The sequence below is a fragment of the Montipora foliosa genome, unplaced genomic scaffold, assembly GCF_036669935.1.
Source record: "Montipora foliosa isolate CH-2021 unplaced genomic scaffold, ASM3666993v2 scaffold_94, whole genome shotgun sequence".
Taxonomy (NCBI): domain Eukaryota; kingdom Metazoa; phylum Cnidaria; class Anthozoa; order Scleractinia; family Acroporidae; genus Montipora; species Montipora foliosa.
Window position 1 is genome coordinate 27640 of NW_027179844.1, and position 12017 is coordinate 39656.

At 50.3% G+C, this 12017-nt stretch overlaps 6 non-coding genes across 6 annotated transcripts; 4 read left to right on the forward strand and 2 right to left on the reverse strand.

Moving 5' to 3' along the window:
* Window positions 1-723: 723 nt before the first annotated feature.
* LOC137990550 (5S ribosomal RNA) lies at window positions 724-842 on the reverse strand. The gene has a single exon (XR_011121507.1). It is a non-coding gene; the product is annotated as a 5S ribosomal RNA (ribosomal RNA).
* Window positions 843-1109: 267 nt separating this feature from the next.
* Window positions 1110-1301, forward strand: LOC137990538 (U2 spliceosomal RNA). Its single transcript, XR_011121497.1, has one exon. It is a non-coding gene; the product is annotated as a U2 spliceosomal RNA (small nuclear RNA).
* Window positions 1302-6940: 5639 nt separating this feature from the next.
* On the forward strand, window positions 6941-7131 carry LOC137990497 (U2 spliceosomal RNA). Its single transcript, XR_011121461.1, has one exon. It is a non-coding gene; the product is annotated as a U2 spliceosomal RNA (small nuclear RNA).
* Window positions 7132-7325: 194 nt separating this feature from the next.
* On the forward strand, window positions 7326-7489 carry LOC137990521 (U1 spliceosomal RNA). The gene has a single exon (XR_011121481.1). It is a non-coding gene; the product is annotated as a U1 spliceosomal RNA (small nuclear RNA).
* Window positions 7490-8465: 976 nt separating this feature from the next.
* Window positions 8466-8584, reverse strand: LOC137990503 (5S ribosomal RNA). The gene has a single exon (XR_011121465.1). It is a non-coding gene; the product is annotated as a 5S ribosomal RNA (ribosomal RNA).
* Window positions 8585-8851: 267 nt separating this feature from the next.
* Window positions 8852-9043, forward strand: LOC137990539 (U2 spliceosomal RNA). The gene has a single exon (XR_011121498.1). It is a non-coding gene; the product is annotated as a U2 spliceosomal RNA (small nuclear RNA).
* The last annotated feature ends 2974 nt before the right edge of the window (window positions 9044-12017 follow it).

Below are 12017 nucleotides of genomic sequence, written 5' to 3' on the forward strand. Positions count from 1 at the left end.
CGAGTGAGACAAGAAAATGCCAGCGGGTCGAGCTCTTATCCTCGTGCATCGTTTCGAAAACGTAAGTGGATGTGTGTTTGTACTGCTCCATCGCGATAGATTTCTTTTGCGTTGTGTTATGTTGCGTTCTGGAGAGCCCGTTTTGCATTGAGTAACTGAGGACCCGCCAGATCAGTTGGCGTTACATTTCTGTGGCCAACACTTTGTGGTTTCTCTATGTTATCAGTTAATTGGATTGTTATCATAAAAAGTAAATCTTTCATGGTCAGGATAGTGTCTTATCGGCCCTTTGAATACGTACTGTCCGTGTTGAGCAGGGAACAGTAAGACTTTGAAGTTCGCTACGTCACGTATAAGTCACGTTTTCGCAGGCTCAATGTTGTAGTGTTGTAGCCTTCGTTGTATGCATATCATCCGGGCTAGGTTAACTTCCATCTAATGCATAACAGTGCATGCATTTTTTACTTGTCGTATCCTGTTCTTTGCTCACACGAAAAGATACGTTTCATGTCATAAACGTTGGATTGATAAGATCTCGCGCGCACGCGCTCCCTTGGGAATACAAGTTCCACTTTCTCGTGTGAACTATTTTGTTTTTGTTGTATGTCTCATCTTTGACATATCGTTGGCATGTTGTGTTCAAAAAACCTGGTTTGGAATGTTCTTTCATTAAAGGAAACTGAGATTTTTTGAGATAATCAAGTGTACAGAAGGAAAAAGGGAAGCCTACAACACGGGGTATTCCCAGGCGGTCTCCCATCCAAGTACTAACCCCGCCCGACAGGGCTTAACTTCGGTGATCGGACGAGAACCGGTGTTTTCCCTGTGGTATGGTCGTAGACAAGTAATTCGCCGTGAAAATTAACTTTGTTATAAGGGAAAATAAAAACGAGGTCAGAGCAAGCACAATGTGCATTTGTCCTCTTGCCGTCAACGCAAGTGCCATGCAATGCTGGTCCTGCTGCCCACTGTACAAGGGCGATCGTTGTGTGCGCCTCGCTTTCAGGTTGGCTTTGGGCATTCCTTCCTTGGCACGGATTGTAATCGGACCACCATATCTCGTGGCCATGAGACTGGGAGCACCTTGTCCGCTGTGAGCATTTACGGGCATCGCTTCTCGGCCTTTTGGCTAAGATCAAGTGTAGTATCTGTTCTTATCAGCTTAATATCTGATACGCTGCTCATCGAGCAGCTCATATATTAAACTGATTTTTGGAACTGGGCCGTGGAAAAGAGGCTTGCCTCGTCCCGGCCACGGGTTGCCTCGGTATAGCACTACCTCCGAGCGTGGCCCACTTCCCTCTGGGGAAGAAATAATCAAGTGAAAGCAGAACAAATGACCAAGCAACCAACCTTCACATTTCTCTTCTCTTTTCTAGGTAGCATAGCAGCGAGTGGACAGCACGACACGACAGGACGAGGAGCACGTGACCCCCATTACCACATGGTATGCGCAGACAAGTTGCGTTTTTGCGGTTCCGGAGAGGTTGAAAAGGCATACTTACCTGACGCGGGTTTTTATTATCTGCCAGGTTCGTGCCTTTCCTTGTGGTACGCGTAAGTTCCGTATTGGAATTGGAGTGTGGGGACAAGCGTTTTTGGGATTTGTGGTAAGATTTTTGATTCCTGAGTTTTACTGGTGACCCTCCTGGGGACTTATGCTTGGCGTCCTGCCATAACCCAGGGTAGCCAGTCTTTCTGTTCCCTTCCTGGGAGCTTTGCTTTCCGGGGGGACTGTTTTTTCTCTTTTTCCCTTTTCATCATGCCTCTTGCGGCCTTTAAGAGGACAGTAGTCCTCGACCTTTCCGATGTTCCAACCTCTGTTCCCAGGGCGGAACTTGTTACAGCCATCAAGGGAAAGTTCACCCCCTTTGTGATTGACAGTATTCAGTTTGTTCCCGTAAAACTGGTTCAGATTACTTTCGCTGACCCAAAATGTAAAAATATTGTTGAAGGTTATGATTTTGTCACTTTAGCTGGTGCTAAGTGCAAAGTCATGTATGCTGGGCCTCGAGCTCAAAATGTTATGTTGTATCACTATCCCTTTGAGGAGAGTGATGATCGCCTCCGGCCCTACTTTTCCTCGTACGGGAAGGTGGAGACGATAAGGCACCAGCATTACCCGGGTGACCCTGCAATCTGCACTGGAGCCCGTATCATCAAAATGGTTCGTTCTGGCCGGATCCCTCGTAATCTGGACATTGCTGGATATAAATGTAAGGTGTGGTATGTGGGTCAGCCGGCCGAATGTGATATCTGTCGTGGGGAACACCTCACCAAAAACTGTGACTTGCGCGGGAAGTGCCGCAGGTGTCGGGAGCCTGGTCACATGGCCAGGGATTGCCCAACCCCCCCAATGCCTGGGGGAACCCACCATCTTCGCCTGCGACCCCCGCCCATCCGTCCGCTTCACTTGTTGTTGGTGCCACTCCCCCGGAGTCGCTGCCTCCCCTCCTGGATGTCAGTTCTGGTCCTGAGGACCTTCCCACTTCTCCTGCAAGCTCTGACCATGAGGACTCTGGGGACGAGGGGGTAACCCTTCGTCCTCCTGCCCCCACGCAACCTGGTATTTCAAGTTGGGGTTCCCACACCGACCTCAGGGACAATGAGTTATCCCCCCTGGTACTCCACCCATGGCCTCTCCTGCCACCAGTAAATGTTAAGGAGGGTGCGGCCCTCCCTAAAACGGTAATGGTGGGTCCTCGACGCGCGTGCAGGTGGCTGCCTCCCCCGCCGCTGCGTCTGATGGTTTGGCTGCGCCACAGAGTAATACAATGTTAACACTAGTAGTAACGTAGTTGGTGTAATGGACAATACTACTATAGTTAATGGAAAAGAAATGGAAATGGATAATAGTAATAATGTAGTTACTGGAAAAGAAATGACAAATAATGCTGTAGTTAATGGAAAAGAAATGGAAATGGATAATAGTAATAATGGAAAAGAAATGGATACGAATGATAATGAACTAGTTAATGAGACTGAATACAGTCAAAGTATATTTAGTGACGATGACCCTTTAACGGGCATCAATGTAACCCCTGTAAATACCCCACAGGTTCTATCTCTGTCTCCCGTAATGGTTAACGAGGTCGAGCTGACTGATTCACCAGTCACTAAGCGTGGACTTTCGGATGTTGAGGCTTCCTCTGATGATCAGGTCAAGTCTAAGAAGAAAGCGAAGAAACCTCTTCCTGGTTCTGCGGTCCCCGGCCGCTCGAAGTCTGGAAAGGGCAGGGAGTCTGGGAGGGCTGTTCATTCTGGCCTTCCCTCCTTGGCTCCCCCTGCCCCGGTTCGGAGCCGTCGCTCCTAGTTGTGCTGTCTCTCTCTTTCTTCTCAGTTATGGCTCTCTCTATCCTCTCCTTAAACACCAATGGTCTCAGGGACTCGTCCAAGCGCGCTGGTGTTCTGCACTGGTTACGTTCCTTTCCTCAGGTCCCTGACATTGTCTGCCTACAAGAGGGCCCACTGCTCTTCAGACAGTGAATGTCAGTCTGGTTTCGTTCATCTGGTTTTAATGCAGTTGCTTCTGTTGGCTCTGCACACTCTTGTGGTTGCATCATTTTATTCCGCCCCACGGTCACCCTTACGAGCTCTTGGTGTGACACCGCTGGGCGTGTTGTTTTTTGCCACTTTACCCATTCTGGGCACCCGTTTCGTATCTGCTGTCTCTACGCCCCCAATCGCAACCCAGCCCGTGACGACTTCCTGGACGACGTCTCGTCTTGGGTTGATCCCACCTATCCGACCTTCCTTGCCGGGGACTTTAACACTGTGTTCGACCGCGCCCTCGATCGTCGGGGCTCCAATGTCTCTGACACTTCCCGCGAAAGTACTGCTACCTTAAAACGTCTTTTTGACTCCTGCTGTTGTCTGGACATTTGGAGGCACCTGCATCCTTCCGATTCTGCCTTCTCTTGGACTCGCTCAGACGGCCTTATGGCCTCCCGTATTGATCTCATTGGTGCCCCGTACTCCTGTTACCATCAGTCTTGACTTGCGATATTATTCCTTGTCCGTTTTCGGATCACTGTGGTGTGGTGCTTTCTTGTAGTGTCCCAGACATTGCTGCTCCTGGGACAGTTTCTGGAAGCTCAACATTTCTGTCCTCAATGATGAGGACTATATCCAGCATATCACTAATTTTTGGTCCGTTTGGAGGCAGTCCATGCTGTCCTTCCCGTCACTAGCTAAGTGGTGGGATAAGGGCAAGAGCCAAATCAAAGGCCTCACAATTAAATATTGCGCTGAGCGCTCGAAAGAAAACATCGCAGTGTCGAGACCTCCTTGGCCGACTAGCTGGGCATCTTAAGAACCGTGTTGATGCCGGTTTCACCTCCTGTGTTGAGCCGTACCATTCTACCCTGTCTGCCCTTGCTGCCCTAGACCTCGAGGCAGCTCGGGGAGCCCAAGTCCGTGCTCGGGCCAATGGGTTGAGGAAGGTGAAACCTCCTCGGCCTTTTTCTTCCGTCTGGAAAAGAAGCGTGCCGCCGACCGACTTATTTCAGCACTTCGATGCGATGATGGCACAGTGGTCTCGAGTTCAAAGGACCTATGCCAGGCTTTTGCTTCCTTTTATTCTAACTTGTTTAGTGCCGAGCCTACTGACGGGGACGTGGCTCTTTCCCTGCTCGACGCCCTCACCTCCACCTTGTCCGCCGACCAGGCTCAACAGTGTGATGGTCCTCTCCAGTCGGAGGAGTGTTATACTGCTTTATGTGGGATGGCTCGAGGCAAGACCCCGGGCTTGGATGGCCTCCCTATGGAGTTTTATGTCAAATTCTGGCCGGTGCTCGGACAGGACCTCGTGCTCGTCCTGAACTCATGTTATGAGGCTGGCACTCTCAGCCTCTCTCAGCGTCGAGGCATCATTTCTCTCATCTTTAAGACGGGTGACCGGCTGAACCCTCGTAACTGGCGGCCAATTTCCCTCCTTAGTGTGGACTACAAGCTCGCTGCCCGCGTCATCGCTGGGCGTCTCCTGAAGGTTATTCATGCCGTGGTGGCTGAGGATCAAACCTGTGGTGTCCCCGGTCGTTATATTGGTGAGAACGTCGCTTATCTCCGAGACATGGTCCATTACGCCACGCAATCCGGGTCTCCTTGTGCCATCCTCTCGCTCGACCAAGAAAAAGCGTTTGATCGCGTTGATTGGTCCTTTCTGCATGCCACCCTCTGCAGAATGGGTTTCCAAACCTCCTTTCTGCGCTGGATCCGCCTTTTCTATAATGCTGTTCAGAGTGCTGTCATTGTTAACGGTCATGTCTCAAACTTTTTCAGTCTCACACGGGGGGTGCGTCAAGGCTGCCCCCTCGCACCTTTGCTGTATGTTATGGTCGCTGAGGTCTTGGCCGCCAATATTCGAGCAAATCCCGCCATTACTGGACCTTTGCTGCCTGGACTGCCCTCACCGCTCTCTCCAATTTCCCAGTACGCGGATGACACATCGCTCATCTTGTCCTCCGATGCCTCCATTAGGGCTGTTTTTGACACCTACACAAGGTATGAGCTTGGTTCTGGATCCAAGCTCAACCTGACAAAGTCTCGCGGCTTGTGGCTGGGGTCTTGGGCTGGCCGAACTGACCCCCCTGTCCCTCTCGACTGGACATCTTCTAAGCTTAAAATCCTCGGAGTCTTCATTGGCCCGCATGACATTGATGAACTAATTGGCGGCCTCGGATAGAGGCTGTGGAACGCGTCCTCTCCTCCTGGCGTCAGCGCTCCTTGTCTTTTCATGGCAAGGCTTTGGTCATCAATTGCCTGGCCCTCGCCAGGGTTTGGTATGTGGCATCCCTGGTCCACATGCCCCCCTGGGTACTTAAAGAACTTAACTCCCTTGTTTTCTCATTCTTCTGGAAAACCAAGCGGGAGCTCGTTGCACGTGCTGTGGTCGTTCAGCCCACATCGCTGGGAGGTTTCTCGGTGGTGGACATTAAGCTCAAGGTTTGGTCGCTTCTGGGTCAGTGGGTCAAACGGTCTACTTTGTCCTCGTCAAGCTGGTCCTCCTTTGTGTCGTACTGGTTTCAATCGTGTTTTGCTGCCTCCTCTCTTGATGTTTTCTCCCGTCCCGCTGCCTTCGACAGGTCCCTGTTACCGCCATTTTACTCCTCTTTGCTTTTGGCCTGGGAGTCGCTTGGTGGCTCTTTTTCCCCCTCCCGGGGAACTTTGGTTTTCGCATCCTCTGACCCTCACGTTGTCGCCTCCGTGGCTTTTTTTCTCTGCCAAAGTCGGTTACCAGTTTCTTTTATCCTGTTCCTCTGTCACACCGCACTGTGTAGTTAAGTTCTTTCCCTCCTTTGGGGACCTTTACTGGTATGATACGTGGCGCCAGTTCCACTTCTTTGATTTTGACCGCTTTGTTGTTGATTTCTCCTGGAAGGTAGCTCATGGTGTGATTTACACTGCTGAGCGTCTTCTCTCTTTTGGTTTATCTGTCTCCTCCGCTTGTTTTTGTGGTCCTGTCGTCGAGTCACTGTCGCATTTGCTCTTTGTGTGTCCCCTTGCTCAAAGTGTTGTTGGTTGGCTACAGTCCCTCCTTTTTCATTTCTCGCCTATGTGTCCTGTGCTTGAGCGTCGCCATTTACTTTTTGGTTTCAATTCCACTGAGCTTCACGCAGTGCCCAAAGTCTTCAGTTACCTGTTGTGTGCCTGTAAGTTTCACATCTGGCTGGCCCGCAATGACTACCGCTTTCGTTCTGTCAACCTGGGGCCCTCGCCGTCATTGAGGGAGCAAAGGCCCGTGTCAAGTTCCACCTCCCCTTGCTCTTCAAGCGTTTTTCAACCCGGAGACGTCGACGTTATTTTGCCCGCCAGTGGGGGGCGGATGGAGTCATCGCCTCTATGTTTCCAACAAGCTCGTTTTTCGCTTCGGGCCACCTGCTTAATTCACCCTCTGTACCACCTGATTTGCTTAGTTTTATTTCGCCTCTGTCGCCTAATACTGGTGACCAATGCCTCAGGCGTTGGATGAGTCTGTCGACTGGTGACCTTTGGTCTGCCATTCACCGCTGCTCATCGAGCAGCTCATATATTAAACTGATTTTTGGAACTGGGCCGTGGAAAAGAGGCTTGCCTCGTCCCGGCCACGGGTTGCCTCGGTATAGCACTACCTCCGAGCGTGGCCCACTTCCCTCTGGGGAAGAAATAATCAAGTGAAAGCAGAACAAATGACCAAGCAACCAACCTTCACATTCTCTTCTCTTTTCTAGGTAGCATAGCAGCGAGTGGACAGCACGACACGACAGGACGAGGAGCACGTGACCCCCATTACCACATGGTATGCGCAGACAAGTTGCGTTTTGCGGTTCCGGAGAGGTTGAAAAGGCATACTTACCTGACGCGGGAGGCACTGTGATCAGGGAGGCAGTCCTCTCAAGGTGAGGCTCTTTCATTGCACTTCGATTGGGTTGACCCTTGCGATTACCCCAAATGTGGGTAACTCGAGCGTATAATTTCTGGTAGTGGGGACCTGCGTTCGCGCTAGTCCCCGCACCAAACCCCGGTGGCAAAGTTGGCTAATGGGAAGGTTTGTTGGTAACGTTTCAGGCAGGGCAGGGAAGGAGATGCGGTGGCGGTGTAAGGACTAAGGAAGGTGAGTTGTATTTGTGAATTCCACTGCTGAAATTGTAGGTGAATGTTCCGTACTTGGTGCACTGCAAAACTGTGATTTTATTTCTTTCATTCTTGGCCGTAGAGAGAGCGAGAGGACGTGTTTATTTCAGCCGCATCGATTTCCATCGATAGACGAGTGAGACAAGAAAATGCCAGCGGGTCGAGCTCTTATCCTCGTGCATCGTTTCGAAAACGTAAGTGGATGTGTGTTTGTACTGCTCCATCGCGATAGATTTCTTTTGCGTTGTGTTATGTTGCGTTCTGGAGAGCCCGTTTTGCATTGAGTAACTGAGGACCCGCCAGATCAGTTGGCGTTACATTTCTGTGGCCAACACTTTGTGGTTTCTCTATGTTATCAGTTAATTGGATTGTTATCATAAAAAGTAAATCTTTCATGGTCAGGATAGTGTCTTATCGGCCCTTTGAATACGTACTGTCCGTGTTGAGCAGGGAACAGTAAGACTTTGAAGTGCGCTACGTCACGTAAGTCACGTTTTCGCAGGATCAATGTTGTAGTGTTGTAGCCTTCGTTGTATGCATATCATCCGGGCTAGGTTAACTTCCATCTAATGCATAACAGTGCATGCATTTTTTACTTGTCGTATCCTGTTCTTTGCTCACACGAAAAGATACGTTTCATGTCATAAACGTTGGATTGATAAGATCTCGCGCGCACGCGCTCCCTTGGGAATACAAGTTCCACTTTCTCGTGTGAACTATTTTGTTTTTGTTGTATGTCTCATCTTTGACATATCGTTGGCATGTTGTGTTCAAAAAACCTGGTTTGGAATGTTCTTTCATTAAAGGAAACTGAGATTTTTTGAGATAATCAAGTGTACAGAAGGAAAAAGGGAAGCCTACAACACGGGGTATTCCCAGGCGGTCTCCCATCCAAGTACTAACCCCGCCCGACAGGGCTTAACTTCGGTGATCGGACGAGAACCGGTGTTTTCCCTGTGGTATGGTCGTAGACAAGTAATTCGCCGTGAAAATTAACTTTGTTATAAGGGAAAATAAAAACGAGGTCAGAGCAAGCACAATGTGCATTTGTCCTCTTGCCGTCAACGCAAGTGCCATGCAATGCTGGTCCTGCTGCCCACTGTACAAGGGCGATCGTTGTGTGCGCCTCGCTTTCAGGTTGGCTTTGGGCATTCCTTCCTTGGCACGGATTGTAATCGGACCACCATATCTCGTGGCCATGAGACTGGGAGCACCTTGTCCGCTGTGAGCATTTACGGGCATCGCTTCTCGGCCTTTTGGCTAAGATCAAGTGTAGTATCTGTTCTTATCAGCTTAATATCTGATACGCTGCTCATCGAGCAGCTCATATATTAAACTGATTTTTGGAACTGGGCCGTGGAAAAGAGGCTTGCCTCGTCCCGGCCACGGGTTGCCTCGGTATAGCACTACCTCCGAGCGTGGCCCACTTCCCTCTGGGGAAGAAATAATCAAGTGAAAGCAGAACAAATGACCAAGCAACCAACCTTCACATTTCTCTTCTCTTTTCTAGGTAGCATAGCAGCGAGTGGACAGCACGACACGACAGGACGAGGAGCACGTGACCCCCATTACCACATGGTATGCGCAGACAAGTTGCGTTTTTGCGGTTCCGGAGAGGTTGAAAAGGCATACTTACCTGACGCGGGTTTTTATTATCTGCCAGGTTCGTGCCTTTCCTTGTGGTACGCGTAAGTTCCGTATTGGAATTGGAGTGTGGGGACAAGCGTTTTTGGGATTTGTGGTAAGATTTTTGATTCCTGAGTTTTACTGGTGACCCTCCTGGGGACTTATGCTTGGCGTCCTGCCATAACCCAGGGTAGCCAGTCTTTCTGTTCCCTTCCTGGGAGCTTTGCTTTCCGGGGGGACTGTTTTTTCTCTTTTTCCCTTTTCATCATGCCTCTTGCGGCCTTTAAGAGGACAGTAGTCCTCGACCTTTCCGATGTTCCAACCTCTGTTCCCAGGGCGGAACTTGTTACAGCCATCAAGGGAAAGTTCACCCCCTTTGTGATTGACAGTATTCAGTTTGTTCCCGTAAAACTGGTTCAGATTACTTTCGCTGACCCAAAATGTAAAAATATTGTTGAAGGTTATGATTTTGTCACTTTAGCTGGTGCTAAGTGCAAAGTCATGTATGCTGGGCCTCGAGCTCAAAATGTTATGTTGTATCACTATCCCTTTGAGGAGAGTGATGATCGCCTCCGGCCCTACTTTTCCTCGTACGGGAAGGTGGAGACGATAAGGCACCAGCATTACCCGGGTGACCCTGCAATCTGCACTGGAGCCCGTATCATCAAAATGGTTCGTTCTGGCCGGATCCCTCGTAATCTGGACATTGCTGGATATAAATGTAAGGTGTGGTATGTGGGTCAGCCGGCCGAATGTGATATCTGTCGTGGGGAACACCTCACCAAAAACTGTGACTTGCGCGGGAAGTGCCGCAGGTGTCGGGAGCCTGGTCACATGGCCAGGGATTGCCCAACCCCCCCAATGCCTGGGGGAACCCACCATCTTCGCCTGCGACCCCCGCCCATCCGTCCGCTTCACTTGTTGTTGGTGCCACTCCCCCGGAGTCGCTGCCTCCCCTCCTGGATGTCAGTTCTGGTCCTGAGGACCTTCCCACTTCTCCTGCAAGCTCTGACCATGAGGACTCTGGGGACGAGGGGGTAACCCTTCGTCCTCCTGCCCCCACGCAACCTGGTATTTCAAGTTGGGGTTCCCACACCGACCTCAGGGACAATGAGTTATCCCCCCTGGTACTCCACCCATGGCCTCTCCTGCCACCAGTAAATGTTAAGGAGGGTGCGGCCCTCCCTAAAACGGTAATGGTGGGTCCTCGACGCGCGTGCAGGTGGCTGCCTCCCCCGCCGCTGCGTCTGATGGTTTGGCTGCGCCACAGAGTAATACAATGTTAACACTAGTAGTAACGTAGTTGGTGTAATGGACAATACTACTATAGTTAATGGAAAAGAAATGGAAATGGATAATAGTAATAATGTAGTTACTGGAAAAGAAATGACAAATAATGCTGTAGTTAATGGAAAAGAAATGGAAATGGATAATAGTAATAATGGAAAAGAAATGGATACGAATGATAATGAACTAGTTAATGAGACTGAATACAGTCAAAGTATATTTAGTGACGATGACCCTTTAACGGGCATCAATGTAACCCCTGTAAATACCCCACAGGTTCTATCTCTGTCTCCCGTAATGGTTAACGAGGTCGAGCTGACTGATTCACCAGTCACTAAGCGTGGACTTTCGGATGTTGAGGCTTCCTCTGATGATCAGGTCAAGTCTAAGAAGAAAGCGAAGAAACCTCTTCCTGGTTCTGCGGTCCCCGGCCGCTCGAAGTCTGGAAAGGGCAGGGAGTCTGGGAGGGCTGTTCATTCTGGCCTTCCCTCCTTGGCTCCCCCTGCCCCGGTTCGGAGCCGTCGCTCCTAGTTGTGCTGTCTCTCTCTTTCTTCTCAGTTATGGCTCTCTCTATCCTCTCCTTAAACACCAATGGTCTCAGGGACTCGTCCAAGCGCGCTGGTGTTCTGCACTGGTTACGTTCCTTTCCTCAGGTCCCTGACATTGTCTGCCTACAAGAGGGCCCACTGCTCTTCAGACAGTGAATGTCAGTCTGGTTTCGTTCATCTGGTTTTAATGCAGTTGCTTCTGTTGGCTCTGCACACTCTTGTGGTTGCATCATTTTATTCCGCCCCACGGTCACCCTTACGAGCTCTTGGTGTGACACCGCTGGGCGTGTTGTTTTTTGCCACTTTACCCATTCTGGGCACCCGTTTCGTATCTGCTGTCTCTACGCCCCCAATCGCAACCCAGCCCGTGACGACTTCCTGGACGACGTCTCGTCTTGGGTTGATCCCACCTATCCGACCTTCCTTGCCGGGGACTTTAACACTGTGTTCGACCGCGCCCTCGATCGTCGGGGCTCCAATGTCTCTGACACTTCCCGCGAAAGTACTGCTACCTTAAAACGTCTTTTTGACTCCTGCTGTTGTCTGGACATTTGGAGGCACCTGCATCCTTCCGATTCTGCCTTCTCTTGGACTCGCTCAGACGGCCTTATGGCCTCCCGTATTGATCTCATTGGTGCCCCGTACTCCTGTTACCATCAGTCTTGACTTGCGATATTATTCCTTGTCCGTTTTCGGATCACTGTGGTGTGGTGCTTTCTTGTAGTGTCCCAGACATTGCTGCTCCTGGGACAGTTTCTGGAAGCTCAACATTTCTGTCCTCAATGATGAGGACTATATCCAGCATATCACTAATTTTTGGTCCGTTTGGAGGCAGTCCATGCTGTCCTTCCCGTCACTAGCTAAGTGGTGGGATAAGGGCAAGAGCCAAATCAAAGGCCTCACAATTAAATATTGCGCTGAGCGCTCGAAAGAAAACATCGCAGT